Raw genomic sequence first — 15928 nt, forward strand, 5'->3', positions numbered from 1 at the left:
GGTACATGTGACCGATAGATCCTCCTTCCCCATTTCAGTGGCATGTGCATGATTGTACAACTTGGTAACATAATCAAGCATGGTTGCATCTGATATATCCCCTGTTACCTGTTTCCGTCTGCCTTTCACTTGTCATATCAACGTCCGCAGGAGACCTCACGGGTCTATGGGACAAAGTACAAAATGTCAAAAAGACTTACACTATCTGGATAAGCCAGAGGGTCGAGGAGTGCACATGGCATCTCAGCTCGATTATTATATCACACCGATACATACTAGTACTATAAAACTAATAGAAGTGGCCTTCATAACATCAGTTTAAGATTGAGAGTCTTTAGGTTTAGATTTGAAATCTCTAATTAATGTTGTTCCATCTCGATATACAGCCCATTTTCCAGCTTGAGAGAGAGAGAGAGAGAGAGAGAGAGAGAGAGAGATAGAGAGAGAGAGAGAAAGACAGAAAGAAAGTCTATTAACGTCCACTGGAGACCAAAAGGTCTATGGGACAGCAAGAAACCCTCTAGTACATCTGCTTTAGGGAGGGCACATTGCAGCTCCCAAGGAGTGCAAAAAGCAACCCCAATTATTTAGAGTAACTATATTATATTCTGGAAGATTAAATAGCCATACATCAGTTTAAGAATGAGAGTCTTTTGGTTTTGATTTAAACTCTCTGATTAGTGCTACCCCTTCACGGTGTGACTTTAGCTAATTTAGTTGCCTTAATCTTGAGTTGAGTTTGTGTAAGCTCCTCTGCTATCCATACTTTGGTGGACTTCAGTGTAAGGATTGCATGACCTCTATAGTGCAAAATAGAAGCTGGCCTGGAGTCGTCATCATCCTACTCATCATCATTCACCCATTCGATGTTGGGCAAACTTGATTTGATCTTTGTCAATATTTCACTATATGTATCCTCCTCTTTGTACCAATCTTTTGGGAGCCCCCCTATTCTAATCTTCAGCGCATTATCACATCTAGCTTCGTGTTCTTTAATCTCTGCTTGGATATCAGTCTTACTTGCTTTGTTGTCCACTTCCACAAACACTTCCTTCCTAGCAGTTTGTACTTCAGTGTGAACAAGATCTTTGATTGTAGAGACTAGCTGCGGGGTAGGGGGGGAATCCTTACAAGATTTTACAGCCTCATCAATTACTGCCTGCTTACCAGGCCCTTCCAAGATGTGAAGTCGGGCCTTTACTTCTGCCAGTTCCAATCGTAGCTCTCTCACTGCTTGCTGCAGATAAGAAATCTGATCCTGTTGCCCGAGGATGGGCCGTTTTGAGCCTTCTTGTTGGTAATTCCGTGCGTATGGAGAGGGTGTCATGGCTGCAACTGTAGAGTACCGAGTCCTGATGGATGTTGAAGGAGTTGAGGGGGACTTGGAGGAGAGGGTAGGCCAATCCATAGTTGGCTGTATGATGAACTCCCTGGCTTAACCTAACCCCTGGGTTGGGTTGGGGGTTTAGCCCAACTCGGGGTTAGGGAGGACTAGAACTAGACTAGGATTAGACTAGGTACGGACGGGAGATATTGAGGATGGAGAGGTGTTGACGGGTAGAGGTAAGGAGAGAGAGAGAGAGAGAGAGAGAGAGAGAGAGAGGATGTATTAAAGTCCGCAGGAGGCCTCGGGCCCTATGGGACAAAGTGCACAAAAAGTAGACTCATACAAGCCTCAGAGGGCTGGAGCAAAGGGCGCGCCAGGGCCTTTGGTGGGTACTAATCTATGCTAGCAAAATCATAATCAATCAACTAGAAACTAAATCAAGTTAATCTTGGAGATGGGTTCAGAAACGGAAGCACGGCAGAGTGATGGCTCTTTGGTGATCTGCGAAAATATCTCGTATCTGTGTCTGTCGAGCTGTCTCCGCTTGTTGCTAGTCGTCTGGATGACTCCAGGACTAGCCTCGGAATTCTCCAGTGAGGTAAGTCCCAAACTTGGTGGATGAATATCACCAAACTTGGTGGATGAATGTCACCGTTTGAAAGATGGCATCAACCTGGAGAGGTGTCGTGGGAAACTGTGCCTGTACTATCTCATGTGGGACTGAAGGCTTACACCGAATCTTCATGGACCACATAATCACATGTAGCTGCTCAAATCTCCTCTGCTTTGTCTTCGGGAGATTGCATCTCCAGAAGTTTGCTGCATACATGGCAGTTGGCCACACTAGTGTATCGAAAAGCCAGCCCTTCGTCGGTGGATCCTGGAAGTGTGCCTCGAAGCACTGTTGGTCTAGCAAAGCCAAAGCACCACGCCCTCGTGAGAGTCGTGCTTGGGCTGCATGGGTCATCGTGAAAATGGGTCCTATGAAGACTGCTCCCAAATATGTGTAGGGCTGTACTATCTCCACTGGCTCGCCACGATAAGTGAAGTTGAGTCGGCGCATGAGGTGTTGAAGACCATAACCTTGGTCTTTCCAAGGTTGACTGTCAGGTCTCTCTCTCTGCAGAACTCCTCTAGGGCCTCCAGATGTCTCTGCAGCCCTTCCGCTGAAGATGATATAAGGACTATGTCATCAGCATATAGCAATATCTGTATCATGAGGTCAGCCAGTGATGATCCCTCGCCTCCTAGGCGGTCTATGAAGGATGTGATCTCATCGATGTGAAGTCCGAAGAGAGTCGGTGAGATGAGGCATCCTTGCTTCACTTGGATGGTGCTCTCGACCCAATCCGATAGACCACGTGGGGCAGGAACTCTGCCTCTGACTGACTCATATAAGCTCATCACACCCCATATCAGATTCTCTGGAATCAGCTTTTCTTGTAGTCTCCTGATCATGCGGGATCGTGGGACTGCCTTCCGAAAGTCTACGAAGCATGTGTAGACTTTCTAGTGTCTAGACCTACCTCCGCAATGATAGCCCTCAGAGTGAAGATGTGATCTAGAGTAGAGTTTGAGAGTTAGGAAGGGGGAAGAAGAGCAAAAGGGGAGAGAGTGAGAGAGAGTCAAATGTGCGGGTGTGAAGTGATGAGCCACACCACAAACTCATTAGTTTTATTAGGATTAGGTTTTACCCTATGACTGTCTTAAGACAGTCATAGATGTCCTATCTTTAATAAAGGGGTGGCAATGTGCCTTTACCCCAACAACCTCCCACCTAAAGGCCAATGTGCCTAAAGGGGAGAAAAGAATAAAAAATTACAGCAATATACAGTTACTGTATACAAGACCATAAAATAAGAATGGTCTCATCCTAATCCCATGATGTGGCGGCAATGTGCAAACCGCTCTGTAGGCAAGCTCTTAGTGAGCAAATCTGCAGGATTATCATCAGTGGGCACTTTCACAAGCTCGAGTCGCTTGTCTTCCAGTACCTCCCTGATGAAATGATATTTCACATCAATGTGCTTAGTCTTTTGATGAAAGACCGGATTCTTTGCCAACATGATAGCACTCTGACTATCACAATGCAAAACTGGCATATCTCCTGTAATGCCCAAATCTCCCACCAGCCGAGTAAGCCATATTGCTTCCTTGCAAGCCTCAGTGGCTGCAACATATTCAGCTTCAGTGGTTGACAGTGCAATGCATTTCTGCAACCGAGACACCCATGATATAGCACCTCCTGCAAATGTGAAAATATAACCGGTAGTAGACTTCCGGTTATCTGCATTCCCTGCATAGTCTGAATCTGTAAAACCATGCACCAATGCATCTTGCCTACCATAGCATATGCACAAGTCTTTGGTACCCTTGAGATACCTCAAGACACCTTTCACTGCTTCCCAGTGCCTCTTGCCTGGATTTGCCATATACCTGCTGATGACTCCCACTGCAAAAGCAATATCCGGACGAGTGGCAACCATGGCATACATCAAAGAACCAACTGCAGATGCATACGGAACCGTGGCCATTTCAGCCTTATCATCATCTGATCTGGGGCTGTCCTTACTGCTGAGCTTTAAATGTGGAGGCAACGGGGTACTAATAGACTTCCCCCCCTCCATTTTAAACCGCTGCAGTACTTTGTCAATGTACTCCTTCTGTGACAGAAACAAAAGTCCCTTGGACCTGTCACGAGTAATCCGCATGCCAAGAATATGATTTGCATCACCCAAGTCTTTCATGTCAAAAGACTTATGCAGTTGTTTCTTCAAAGCACTAATCTCATGCTGAGATTTACTGGCAATAAGCATGTCATCCACATATAGAATGAGTAGCATCAAACTGCCATCCTTTGCCCGTTTGGTGTACAAGCAATGATCGGTCTCACACCTATGATACCCTTGGGACTGCATGAAGGCATCAAACTTCTTGTACCATTCTCTTGGCACCTGCTTGAGTCCATACAAGCTCCTCTTGAGCTTACACACAAGCTGCTCTTTCCCTTTAACAGCATATCCCTCTGGCTGACTCATATAGATCTCATCATGGAGATCTCCGTGAAGAAAAGCTGTCTTCACATCCATCTGACATAAATCCATGTCCTCATGAGCAACAAGAGCTAACACTGCTCTCAAAGTAGTCATCTTGACTACAGGGGAAAAGATCTCATCAAAGTCAATGCCCTTCTCCTGCTTAAATCCCTTGGCAACCAATCTAGCCTTATACCTCGGTAAAGCATTTGAATCCACTTTGACTTTGTAAACCCACTTGCATGGCAAAACCTTTCTGCCTGCAGGTAGCTGCACCAAGTCCCATGTATCATTTTGAAGTAGGGAGTCCATTTCTGACTGCATGGCTTTCTCCCACTTCTTTTTCTCTGTTCTTCCCATAGCTTCCTTGAAGCTGGAAGGCTCACCACAATCTGTCAGCATGATAAAATCAGCCACATTATTGGCTCCTGGAACAAACCTGGCAGGAGGCCGTTGTACACGGGTGCTCCTCCTAACAAAATGTTCCGGATTAGGCTGCTGTCCAGCCTGTTCGTCATGCATGACGGGTGGCTGTACCACCATATCTGGCTGTTCTACAGCCCCATCTGCTGGCATATCCAGTGGTGCATCATTGGCAAAATTATCTGGCTGATTTTCAGCCTGTATACCCTCTTGAACAGGGTTATCTGCAGCAGCCTGCTGCTGCATATAAATGGGCATTCTTTGCTGTCCAACATCATCATAAATAACCCTCCTGTATTCCACAGGTTGCACGGGTTCTTTGTGTACACTATCCTCTTTAAAGATGACATCATTGCTGCGTATAATCTTCCGTTTAACGGGATCCCATAACCTGTACCCCATTTCACCTTCGTCACCATAACCCATAAAGATGCATCTGATAGACTTTGGCTCCAGTTTGGTGCGCAGTTCTTTGCGTACATGAGCAAAGCACTCGCAGCCAAATACACGTAAGTGCTTATATGAGGGTGGCTTGCCAGACCACACCTCCTCTGGCACTTTCAACTCCAAAGCCTTGTTTGGCGACCTGTTAATAATGTGAACTGCTGTTTGCACGGCTTCTGCCCAAAAGCCATGGGGCAATGCAACATAAGACAACATACATCGAACCTTCTCCTGAATAGTTCGATTCATCCGCTCACTTACACCATTTTGAGATGCATTATGAGGGGCTGTGAGTTCCTGTTTGATGCCCTTAGCTTCGCAAAACTGCACAAAAGCATGTGACACATACTCACCCCCATTATCGGATCTGAGGCATTTCAGCCTACGACCTGTCCGATTCTCAACCTGAGCGACAAACTTCTTGAAAGCATCTAAGGCATCGCCCTTATGCTTCAAGAAATAGACCCACACTTTGCGTGTGGCATCATCAATGAAGGTAATAAAATATTTTGCACCCCCTAGTGATAACTGTGGCATCTCACACAAATCAGTGTGCACTAGATCAAGCGGTGCTCTATTCTGGGGAGTTCTCCTCTTATGAGGAGTCACAGAATGCTTGCCAAATATGCAATGATCACAAGTAGGCAAATCTGAAAAAGAAAGAGACGGCAGATAACCCAAACGTGACAGTTCTTGCATTCCTTTAACGGACATGTGTCCCAACCGGCTATGCCACAATGAAACCTTAGGCAGCTCGGTTATGGCAACAACATGATTACCCACACTGGAAACATAAAGAGGGTACAAGGTATCACTCTTAAAACCCTCAGCCACTACAACCTGGCCATCAGTAATCACCCATTTGGAATCCCCAAATGTGGTGTGGTAACCACTGTCATCCAACAAGCCAGTGCTAATCAGATTTTTCTTGATTTGCGGCACATGGCGAACACCATCAAGCATAAATGTGCGTCCATCAGGGAACACTATCTGTATACTGCCAATCCCTGCAATCTGACATGCATAGTTGTTCCCAAGATGAACAACTCCATAAGTACCTGTGTAGGAAGTAAACCACTCCCTATGAGGAGTAACATGAAAGGAAGCACCTGAGTCCAAGAGCCAGGTGTGCATGTCATGGCCATCAATAACCAAAGTATGTGCTATTACAGCAGAAGAGCATAAAACATCATGTATGTCACTGTCACTGTCCTCTGCTGCAACATTCACTGCATCCAAGTCATCTGCCTTGGCCTTGCCTTTGCCTTTGCTTCCATTGCTTGCATCCTTTGTTTCAGCCTTCTTGGCTTTCTGATCCCGTATGAACTTGAAGCACTTAGACTTCACATGTCCCTTCTTGCCACAATAAAAGCATTCAATATCCTTTTTGCCACGGGACTGACTGCGGGATTTGGACTTACTAGCAGATCTCCCCTTCTGCTAAGTCCTGCCTCTATCCTGTACCTGCAAGGCATTTGAAGACTTGCTGTTCGTATTATTCTTCATGCTCATCTCCTCCATAAGGAGAGAGCTCTCTACATCAGCATACATAAGAGTGACATTTGAATTTGATAGGGTGGTCTTGAAAGTGTCCCAACTCTCAGGGAGGGTACACAACAAGAAAGTAGCCTTGAACTCCTCATCAAGGTTCAATCCCTGTGCAATAAGCTGTGTAAAGATGGCATTGAACTCACTCAAGTGTGAGGTCATAGCTGTACCTTCCTTCATGCGAAGATCAACCAGCTTCTTCAACCAATAAACCTTACTGGCTGAGCTCTTTTGGGCATACAACTCTTCTAGCCTCTGCCATAGGCCATAAGAGGTCTTTTCAGCCTGAACATTGAACACAAGAGTATCAGAAATAGTGAGCATGATAGCTGCCCTTGCGGACAAATCAAGCTCTTCCCAGTCATCATTTGTCATGTCAGATGGCTTGACACCCTTCACCCTTATGGGCTTAGAAATCTTCTTTAACAGAAGTACATTCAAACACTGTTCTGCCCATAATGCATAATTGTGTGCCCCTTCCAATTTCTTTATGTTCAGAATTGATGATTCACTTCCCCCTGATGCCATGTCAGATAAGGAAAGTACCTGACTCCCTGGAAGTCAAGAAAGGCTGAATAAAATTCTGATTTCTCAGAAAAAACCTGCTCTATCAAGAGCCAGGAGCACTCACAATAGTGCTGTTTTTTACTGTCAGAAAATCTGCAGCAAAACAGAAAATTCCCTCCAGTTACTGTATCTTCTGACACACTGTACCGTGCTCAAAAAAGGCATAAAAACAGTAATTTCAGAATCCTGCAGCTGCTCCACAAGTGTTTTAACAGTGCATCATCAGCTGACAAAGCACAAACACTGCTGTCCTGATCACTTCTCCCACCTCAGATGAGGTATTGCACTGATTTAATATGCATAAACCACTTGGCATACACCAAAAAAAAATCTGACACTTCAGCCTGTCACAAAACCTGCAACGAAAATGGGATAAATCCCAAGCAATCACCCTTCTGCCAAGGGGATAAAATGCATCTGAAGATCTCTTTCGGTAACCCAAGTGCTCTCAAACAAAATCTGGGCAAAAGCCCCTTGATCTGACACCTGAACCAAGTGAAGAACACCTCAACACTGAGGTAGCATGCAATGTGAAAATCTCTCTGACAAAATCAACCAACAGTGTAATGCATATACTGCCCTGTGTAGAAATGACATACACAGATCCCAACGTACAAACACTCAATGAGGAACCTTTTGAGCACTGTCAACGATGGACAGTTAGGGACCGAGTAAACTCGATGCGCCCTGGCCAAACGTGGCTCAACTGAGGTTCTCTGAGTGTTGCACAAGAAATGTGACCTGCATGAAAATGCCACCTCCACACTGCGGAAATCGAGGCAAATGTGTGCTCTCTGGCACCACACTACCTCAAGGCATACAAAGCATCAACTGCCAGGCAAAAGCCCTATGATCTGCTCACCCGTAAACTGAGATTCAAACCCAGTAAAAGCATAAAAGTCCTCTGCAAAATCAAGGCATTTCCTTCACGAAAACATATAACTGTGCAATCAACCACACACTGTGGTTCTGTTCACCTCAAGCACGAGGTAGATGAAGGTACTTGCTGTACTTTCAAGAAAACACAGTTTTGAGAACTGAAAGATGATCCTGAATGAAGAGCAGAGTGCTCTTTCTCCTTCTCTTTCTTCCAAAAAAAATTTCTGTGCCTGCTGTACTTTCAAGTACCTGCGCAGTCCTGCTGTACGTCCTGTACCTGCGCAGTGCACAAATCCCCCAAAAAAAAATTTCTATCCTTCTCCTGCTGTACGTCCTGCACCTGCGCAGTGTACGTCCGTACGGTACGGCTCCTGTACGGCGTCCGTACGGCCGGTACAGATGGCCGTACCTGTCGCTGAGGTAGTCGATGGGCGCGCGCTGCGCGCTCTGGCTATGCGCGGCCCGGTGCTGTGCAATGCACGCACTGGCTGCCCCTGCGCAGCTAGCAGCAGCTAGCTGCTGCTGTAGCTTTAGTTGCGTGAGCAGTTGCGCTGCTCGCGCTGCCCCGCTCGCTGCCGCCCTTGCTCGCGCTACGCCGCTGCGCTGCCGTTGCTGCCCGCAGATCTGCTGCAGCCCGCGGGGCTGTACGGGCGACTCTTGTCCGTACGGATGTACGGACGACGTACGTCCGTACACCTGCGCGTCGCCTCTGCTGTCACGCTGGCCCGCGATGCGCCCTCACTGCCCCGCTGCAGCCCGTGCTGCCTGCGCAATGCCAAGCTCCGCCACGCTGCCTGAGGGCACGAGTCCCGAGGGGGTAGAGGAAGAGGTAGGCAGGGGTGGAGAGGGAGAGATGAAGGCTCTGATACCAGTTGAGAGTTAGGAAGGGGGAAGAAGAGCAAAAGGGGAGAGAGTGAGAGAGAGTCAAATGTGCGGGTGTGAAATGATGAGCCACACCACAAACTCATTAGTTTTATTAGGATTAGGTTTTACCCTATGACTGTCTTAAGACAGTCATAGATGTCCTATCTTTAATAAAGGGGTGGCAATGTGCCTTTACCCCAACAGAGTTCCGCCTCTTGAATCCTGCCTGCCCTAGTGCCCGCTGTCCGCGTGCATCTGTATGACTTCTGATCTCCCTCTCTAGTACCGATCCATAAATCTTGGCTAGTGTGTGGCCAATCAATAGGGTGCGGTAGTTTTCATTGTCCATGGGGTCTCCTGCTTTGTGTATCGGTACAATAGAGAGAAAAAGAAAGACAGAAAGATGTATTAATGTTTGCAAGTGGCCTCACGGGCCTATGAGACAAAGGGCAAAACCAAAAGGTAACTCATACAAGCCACTAAGGGCTGAAGCAAAGGGCTCACTAAGGCCCTTGCTGAAAGCTAAAGTGCTAAGCTAGTGAACAAAATAGTAGAGTAGCAAAATATCTTAGAAGAGTATCAAGTGCTCAGAGCTAACACCCCTAGTACATGCCTAGGTTCCATATACCCAGGTAGCCTGGTGGCTCTCTGATGGGATGTGAGGAGCTCTCGTATCTGTATATGTGTGTGTGTGTGTGTGAGAGAGAGACCTAAGAATCAAGAGAAGAGTCTTGGTCTGAGGGTCCTGAAAATGAGAATGAAAGCACTGTCACTCGAGTCTGGCCAGTGTGGCATATCTCCTGCTCAAACAATCCTATAATGCTGGTCGCATTGTAAAGATCGAGTTGGAGAACAGGACCCGTAGGTATGTGTAGGAGGCAACCACCTCCACTAGCAACCCATCCAAGGTAAAGTGCTCTCTGTGCATGGCTGCTCGGGACATGTTGAAGATCATTACCTTGGTTTTACCGAGATTGACCTTCAAGTCATGCATCTCACAGAAGGTGTGGAGTGCATCTAAGTGTTGCTGAAGTCCTTCAGCTGAGGAGGATAGTAAGACCACGTCATCTGCATAAGGAGAATTTGAGCAAAGATCTGGCTAGAGAGCAACCAGCCCCTCCAAGGGTCCCAATAAAAGTCTCAAGCTTATCAATGTCGAGACCAAACAAGGTTGGTGAAAGTGGGCAACCATTGTTTAACCCCAATGGTGCTCATAATCTCCTCTGTCCATCTTGCACCTATCTGAACCCTACCCAATAGTGTCTCATAAAGTGCCATAATTGCCCAAATGATCTTCTGATCGTACCCGAACTCCTGTAAATGTCTGATGAGTCGGGCTCTCGACACTGTGTCAAAAGCCTTGCGAAAATCCAGAAAGCAGCAATAGACCCTCCGCCTCCGTGCCTTGGCTTCCTTGATAACAGCCTTGAGAGTAATGATATGATCCATAGTCCCGTGATCTACCTGGAAGCCTGCCTGCCCCCCTGCTCTGAATCCTCGAAGCTTTGCAACCAGTCCAACCTTTGTGTCGAGTATTGAGGCATAGATCTTGGACATGGCATGTCCAATCATACTATAGTTTTCTAGGCTTATGGGATCTCATGTGTTGTGTATGGGAGTGATGATGTTAAGGGTCCAAGTGTGTGAAAAGTCTGTGCAAACCAGATTTGGGGCAGGTTGTGGGCTGTCCTTTTTGGGACTGCAGCCCACCAAAAATCTGGGACAAGTGTCCACCTTCCACTCTAGGCCAGGGGGGGGGGGGGGGCTGAGCCTATAAAAGAAGGCCTCTCCCCTTCATTCCTCACATGAAAAATTCATCACTTTTCTTCTCCCTTCTTTTGGATAATGCAGCAAAACCTCTCCAGCTCCTTGGGTGCAGCCAGCTTCTCCCCAGGCCATTCTCTCACCTCAGCAGCACTTTCTCTCTCTACAACAGCACATTCTCTCTCTACAGTTCCAGCCCCTCCTCTCCAAAAATCTGCCCCCTCTCAGCTCTTCTGGAACAGCAGCAGCATCCTCTCTCCTTCTCCTAGCCTGGAGCAGCCACAGCCCCTTTCTCTCTCCTGCTGCAGTCTTTCTCTCTCTACTGCAGAATTTCTCTCTCTACTGTTCCAGCCCATTTCCCTTGCAGAAATCTGCCTTTCTGTGCACCTCTGGGACAGCAGCAGCTCCTCTCTTACATCCCCTCCCTTGGGATCAGCATTGGCACTCTCTCTCTACAGCTATCACTCCATAAAAGCTTTCTCTCTCTAGCCTACAGGCTGTTTTTCTAAGCTGTTCTCATTCCAGCCCCATTTCCACACTCTCCTCACCCAAGGTAGCTTCAGAGGCATCAAGGACTTCATCTACAAAAGGATCAAGTCACGAAGGGAGCCTGTATTGTCAAGTTTATCTCATTTACAGCACTATTTCATGTTGTTTCTACTATCTTTCTAGAAACTAGTGCTTGTCTCTAATGTTGGATGTAAGTGGTGATTGTTGCAGGCTTCTTCCTTGTGGATTGGGCAAGCCAAGAGTTGAAACCTGAGCTTGGAGTCGTCCTTTTTTGTGTCTACCTTGCACATATGCTCTTGAGTCTTGTATCTAGGTCCTAGGTTTTCACTGAGTTCATCAGTTTGGAAGGTGCATTGCACCTTCGTCTTGTATCTCCATTTTCAAGAATAAAGTGAGCCTGGATAAGGGAGGGGGGCCGTCTTGGCCCCTCAATCGTATTGCATTTTCCAATGATGTGACTTTGTGTTTAAGCTGTATAAGTCTTAATTCTAGCTTAATTGCAAACTCTTAAGTTCAAGTATATGTGTTTGGCAACTCGCAATCATCTCATTCAAACGCCTCTGCAAAATCCGTTGTCTGAATTGATAGAAAGCACCGAGTAGTTTACATCTACTCATCAATGCTCGACACAGAGGTTAGTCAGTTTGCAAAGCTTTAGGGACTCGGGACCGAGGGACACGCAGGCTTTTGGACCGATCACAAGACTCTAGACCACATACTCACACTTAAAGGTCATTGCGGGGGGCAAGAGCACGGAGACGGAGGGTTTATGGCTGCTTTCGTGGAATTCTGCAAAGCTTTTGACACAATGCCGAGAACTCACCTCATCAGAGGTTTGTAAGAGCTGGGGTATGATCAAGGGATCATCTCATGGCACTCTACGAGAGTCTAAGGCACGGTTCGGACGTGTGTAGGGTGGATGGAGGAGATCATGAGCACTATTGGATTCAAACAAGGTTGTCCATTGTCATTGATCCTATTTGGCCTCTATATAGACGAGCTCGAGATTTTCATTGAGACACTTGGGGGGGCAGGATTCTCATGTACATAGACGATGTGGTTTTACTGGTTGCTCTCTCACCGACTCCTTGATCCACATTCTCATGTACATAGAGGATGTGGTTTTAGCAGAAAGCCTCCAACGACACTTGGATGTACTTTATATCTTCTACGAGACACATGATGAAAGTCAACCATCCCAAGCAGCCCTGCACAAAGAGCATTTCACGCTGGACGAGTGGCATCCTTTACATACTTGGGTGTTCTTTTCCATAGCTTGATACAGGCCCGACTGGGCAGGGGATATGCCGTGCTTGCTAAACTTGAGCAGTATCCCCGGACCAATTTCTTTGACTCTGTGGTCCACCGAATGGGTATGTATGGCAGCCCTTGTTGGGGGCCTGACCTATCGGAGACAAATTGGGCTTGAGTGGAGAGGCTTCACGTTCTCTTCCTACCACGGACAATCCGCAGTAAGCCATCAATCCCACATCAGATGAGTTTGAACATTCCCGGTACAGCTTGACACAGCATTCCAGGTTATCATGTACCTCTTATACCTCAGGCCAAAACAGATTACCATGGCTGGCTCTATCTTCATCTATGACCTTGGTAGCTGATGGCGATTAGAGATGTTGGTATGCAAATGGTTTCAGGGTTCGGGCTCCACATGGACAAATTACCACCCTTTTAATATAGCAATGAGGCCCCCTCTACATATCACAAGATCAACCAGGTCATATGAGAGGGTCTCTTACAGCTACACAAATTCAGAACCTGGTTAGCACCCCAGCAAGCTTCCAGTGAAGCTCAGTTTCTATAGGAACCATTGATTGAGGCTCTCATAGGAGAGATCCATTGATCCACCAGGAGATACACGGATCCATCTTCCCCACTCCTTGAGGATATCGATCAGGCAGTTCCATGTCTCATCATAACTTCGCATGAGAGTGGGCAGGCTAAGGGCATACCTTGAATGAGTCACATCCCATGTTCACCAGATCGGAGGAAGAGCAACGGGTGACAATGGCCCGACGAAGGGCCACAGCTAGGAGACCACAGCAGACCACTACACACTGGTCGTCGCTAGCGCTCTGTCATGGATTTTATGCCACCACAGCCACCGCGCTGCCCCGAGGTTGACCCCTGTGCCAACCTCCAGAGGATCAATGCAGTGATGCCATACCACAGTTTTCCATGCTCTGCATGGGCTCAGACATTTCTATGTACTGATGTTTTTATAATTATGTTATGTTTGTTGTTTTGGGTGTGATGCCCGCTCAGAGGCTCCACCCATCAGCTCATTGTATCAGGTTCTTTTAGTCTCATAGACCCTTCAGTCATTTTTACCCTTCAATTTTATAATGGATAAGTGTGAATCTGCCAAGTTCGGCCAAGCTCTTGGTTTTGGGACCGAGGCATACACAAAGAAAATCAAGTTCTTCAACAGATGCTTGAAGATCAATTATCACAACATGAAACACTTTTTTTCTGATCTGTTAATGAAATGGACAGCTCATACTTGGAAGCGATGTGAGTCAAGACCATTCTCACAGGCCACTCAGAGAAACTGATGTCGATGTAGATAATTGCAACTTCATCACTGAATTACAGACAAACCCACTCTCTGTAAACTTCCTTCAAATGACACACTACAGGTGCATAGAGTTGAGGCTATGAAGACTTTAAAATAGTGATCAGGTTCTCTAAGGCTTCCCTATCGCCCACTGTTGATGTAGTTTCAATGGCATGAGTACCAACAACATGGGATGATGGCACTTTAAAGAATAGCTACAGGCACCTCTTTTCTCGGTGGTATCAAGTATCACTAGAGCAAGTGCCTATCTTCACTACTGGAAAAAATTAGCTACAGCTGGGTGGTATCAGCGTCAATGGGTATCACTGGAGCAAGTGCCTATCTTCACTACTGGAAACGATTGCCTGCTGCAAAGTACAGCTACTTCTGTCCTCTTTTCTTCTCTCTCTTAAGAAAAGATACCGTCAACGAATTGCCAGCCTCTCATGCTCAGTCTAAAACCCAGTTGCAGCCAGCTATTGCCAGAATCCAGCCTTTGATGCTCAGCCTGTAGCCAGCCAATTGTCAGCCTTCTTGCTCCGTTAAGCAGCCAGCCGCAGCCAGAATTGCAACAAGCTATTGATTAGTTCTAATAGCTTTGTTATAGCCTTGTTGCTAGCAGAAATCAGGCCATGAAGTTTAATGCCACATACTCAGCTGTGCACAGTTTTTCCTTGCTCCATTCAGCTTCCGTTTCATCAGGGAGTTAATCAATAAATACTTGCAGACTTAATGAAGTACAAAATGATGTTGTGAAGAGCATTGGTTTATTGTTTACCCATGCATGGAAACAGTGACAATCGATGTGCAGACATCTTCACTCAGGATTGGAGTGTCCTTGGAGACCCCAGAAACATGAGAATAGCCTGTTGGCTGATGTGTACATAAGGTCGTCTTTCAATGTACAGTCTAAGTTTTGTTCTAGTATACAGTCTTTTCCTAGTCAGTCCAGTTGTCAAGTTCACCAGCGTTTGGTCTCAAAGTTTGGATGTATTGAGGAGGGCTTTCCTCAGTCTTGTATCTCTTTCATTGATAAAGAGTACCTGGATAAGGGAGGGGTCCCATCTTGGCCCCTTAATCTTGTGTTCTTTATCCAAGCTAATTTTACAATTGTCTCTCTACTTTTTCAACTGACTCTGAAATCGACGCAAACAATATTTTGCATACCACAAAAGCCCTGAGCGCTAAGAGATTTCAAAATTTATGACCTCATCATTGTCGTGGATCCCTACAAGCGTCTAAGTCAGATGAATGCAAGGTTGTAATCGATAGTATCTAATCTTGGACTACCTTTCCCTCTCCGAAGAGATGTCCACGTCCCGGACACAGAAATGGATACACGGAATTACTCCTCTTTCTCTCTCGATCTGAATTCTTAAAATATGGCGGCCTAGACAAATTTTGAATAAAAGAACTTTACGATGGAGTTGGGATCGCGTACAATAAGAGGCGAGTATAATATACTTAGCGGTAGTGTCGATGAGTACGCCGTAGACTGCAGTCTATTCTTGAAGCAAGTCTTTTTCGTTGGGGATTTAAAATGGTAGCATCTTCCTCGTGGATCGTGAACTCTTCCTGGCTTGGAGGGAACGAATCGACATCACGATGTGACTTACTGATCCAGCGAGTGGAAGCTTCTGTGCCTATTGTTGTTGGAGACACTTGGCTCAAGGACATTTCTCTTCATTCTACCTAACCAACTAGATTTGCGGCACGAGTCTTTCCATCGTGGAGCAAGTAATAACTACTAACTTGAAATTGAAGTTGAATCCTACTATTTTATCAATTGTGCGACAAAGGCCCCGTTAGGACCCGATCCTCCCTACAAATGTCAAGGTGGTGATTCATTATTGATTTTGTGATGTCCATATTTTGAGAGCTGAAGTCCAACAAATGCATGAATAAGGCGATACAATAACTGATTCTCGTTGCAGTTTTTACAATATTGTCACATGGACTACAACCATATGAATAAAGGTCTTCAATCTTGCA

The 15928-nt window shown here is 46.2% G+C and overlaps 1 protein-coding gene across 2 annotated transcripts in view; it reads right to left on the reverse strand.

Moving 5' to 3' along the window:
• Window positions 1-15725, reverse strand: part of LOC147893965 (uncharacterized) — a 110543-nt gene extending 94818 nt beyond the window's left edge. Inside the window, exon 1 of one of the 2 annotated variants that reach the window (XM_087386067.1) lies at window positions 15378-15725. The gene's annotated coding sequence lies outside the window, so the exon portion shown is untranslated. The remainder of the gene's footprint in view (window positions 1-15377) is intronic. The other variant, XM_087386065.1, reaches the window with a different exon arrangement.
• Window positions 15726-15928: the final 203 nt, after the last annotated feature.

Source organism: Dipteris shenzhenensis, chromosome 15, assembly GCF_047967505.1.
Source record: "Dipteris shenzhenensis isolate YYH24624 ecotype China chromosome 15, Dip_SZ_1.0, whole genome shotgun sequence".
Classification (NCBI taxonomy): Eukaryota; Viridiplantae; Streptophyta; class Polypodiopsida; order Gleicheniales; family Dipteridaceae; genus Dipteris; species Dipteris shenzhenensis.